The sequence below is a fragment of the Panthera uncia genome, chromosome C2, assembly GCF_023721935.1.
Source record: "Panthera uncia isolate 11264 chromosome C2, Puncia_PCG_1.0, whole genome shotgun sequence".
NCBI classification, from domain to species: domain Eukaryota; kingdom Metazoa; phylum Chordata; class Mammalia; order Carnivora; family Felidae; genus Panthera; species Panthera uncia.
Genome location: NC_064810.1, coordinates 106,437,237 through 106,440,187, shown reverse-complemented (window position 1 = coordinate 106,440,187; position 2,951 = coordinate 106,437,237).

Sequence of the window (2,951 nt, the reverse complement as noted above, 5' to 3'; positions counted from 1 at the left end):
GAAGAATATATAATAAGTGTTTTCTTTTTAATGTATCTTCTGTGGAACACTGCTCCACCAAGATGAACCTTGTCAAAAGGGTTAGGTGGTCATATAAATTGGGAAAGTGCTGTTCACTTGTCCTGTCTTGGAAAGTCATGGTATACATTATATTCAAAGCTCTGAGAGATTTTGATGTTAAAAGCAATTGTTAAAACTTTTTAACTTAATGTTTTCCTGATACTGTCTGCGAAACCCTTTTTATAATTCTTAATACTGGAAAAAATGGTCTCTCCAAAACATATCCTGACATCATAAAGTAAAAAAAAAAAAAATTTTTTTTCTGGAATTGAGAGATCTTCCCTGATGTTTTTTTGTATCCTCTTTTCCTTTGCAAAGTGCTTTTTGCTTTGTGCTGTATAGTATTAGTCTGTATCTTCACAGTCTGTCATCCAAGCAGCTGGGAAAAGTTAAGATTTATGGTCCATTTTACCTTAGGGAAACAAGCTCAGCTTAGTGATGGTTACCTAGTGAAGTTCAGAATTAAATATGATCCTTGGTAGATTATGACTGCATTCCCATCAGTTACCACGTGCCTGGGATACCTATTTAATTATTTTGTTTATTTGTACTGATGAGGGCTAGGTAGGCAGATCAGTGGAAACATCATTTATTCCCCACAATGGCAGGCACAAAAGAATTTTCAAGTACCCAGTTTCACCTTAATGGTGCCATTTATACTCCTCAGCCGTACAGGAAATAACAGCCTGGCTTTTAAGTTGTTTTAATATCAGATGTGACCTTACCCCAGTCATAGGTAAACATCACAATACATTGTGAAATCAAATATTAATTACCTTGTTTTTTGTAGCTGTAGTATAGATCAGTGAAATTGGACCACTTAATCTTCTGTTGTGACCACAACACTTGGAAACTACCCATTAATATGTACCTGATAGCAGTCTCTTTACTGTGTGTTTTTGAAACAGTTGACCAAGAATGTGCTTTGGCTTCGAGACTAATGAAAAGTGTCCCATTATCTGTTATATACAGCAAATTGTTGGCAGAGCTGGAGCTAGAATCCAGGCTTTGTCTTCTCTGTATTGAAGAGGTTATGTTCGAAGGCCCTTCAAGGCAAGGCTTAACAGGACGTTCTCAGCGGATAGTTGACCATCAAGGACAAATGTATTTACAAAGTGTAAATTCTCTCCTTATTTATAATAATAGAATGGTTAGTTTCTGTCATGCCCAGTGTTATACCTCTGTTTCTTTTTTATTCCATTTTATTCCTTTCCACCACTCCATACCCTCCTCCTTTTTCCCACTGTTTCCTGAATTCTCACTGGAATGTGAAGGACACACCTCAGCTAATGGGTACTCCTGTCATTGACCCAATTCAGAAAGTAATAGGGAACTGAATATAAGCTGGACGTCTCTACCCTTAGAAAGCACCCTCTTTGTTCTCACTGTGGTAGTTTAGCCATGCAGGTAACATAGGGAACCAGGGTATCTTTTTTTTTTTTTTTTTTTTTTTTAACCACTGTAGGGTTATAACAGCGATAATGGTGGCATCCTTGGCTTTTTTATTCCCTGACCATTTAATGACAAGTGAAGAGATTTAGAATCCTGCAAAGAGTACCAAAATGCCATATGAAAGAGGCCCAGGTATTCCACCCAGCTCTGACCCTTTGTCTGTGGTTCTCAACCCTGGAGAGGAATTAAGTCTCAACCTGAGGAATTAAATCTGTATAATGTCTAGACCCCACAATCAAATCAATTAAAATAGAATCTTGGTAGGGCCCCATTATTGATAGTTTTAAATCTCAGCTGGAAAAAACTATTGCTGAAAGATATACCTGGTCTGTCTAGTTATGGCTTAAAATCGTAGTCAAATCTATAAGAGAAATGCTAAGAGAAGGCCACAGATAACGTCTTGTTGAACATCTCATAGCTAAATTACTTCAGAACTAGCGGCTCTCGACAACTTCTTTTGGTTTTTGTCAAAGAGGAGCAATCCACCCCTGTGTTATAGCCACCTCTCTGAATCTGACTCCAGCTAGATCATGAAACAGACTGAGCTATTGTTGCACCCACTGAAATCCTTCTGGAGCTGTGTCATTTGGATATCATTCATTAGAGAGCTGGAGATTACCTGCCTGCAACCTAAGTTCCCTGAGGGAGGACTTTTTGAACAGCTCCATTTCAAGTTACATATCCATTAGTGTCTTTGTTTACTGGTGGATCCCGTGGCATCTTTTGACCTTGTTAAGGGCTCTTTGATTAGCAGAATTATGAGACTTTGGGGAGAGTTTCGTTATTTCTTGGGTATACTAGGTTCAGTAGCTCCAAAATCTTTCTGAGTTGTTCAGGAAGCCTGAACCTTAAGTAATCCAAGTGGAGTATTGCCTTTGGAGAATACAAATATTTAAGGTAAGTAATTTTCTGTCTTTGAACCTAATGTGGCATTGTTAAAACCTTATGGTATTAAACGAAGAAGTGAATGTAACCTTTTGAACAGATTTTTTTATAAAAAAGTATTTTGTTAATTGGAGTAAGTAGTATAGTTGTGAATTGTTCATGGTATATTGAAATACCTTGTATGTTGTGGTGATGTTGGCATAAAATAGCTTTGCTAAATTAATATGAAATGAGTTTAATGCCTTTTGTTTTCAATACACTTCATAAGGGAGGCAGTGATGACTTTCATAATTTGTCGTTAAACATCAGTGTTTATGAGAAGGTGAAGGAAGAACAAAGAGGACAGACGTTATCAGGGTATGGGAAATAAGAAATTGCATATACTGTCGGGTTTCTGGATAATAAATTGAATCTGTCTCTATAGGAGGGTGTCAGGATTTTGCCCAGAGTATAACAGTGGACATGATAGACACAAAATATTAGATAGCTTTTTAAGTGAATAGTTAGGTGTGTGTATGTGTTTTGAAAATTAAAGTCCTACACACACACACACA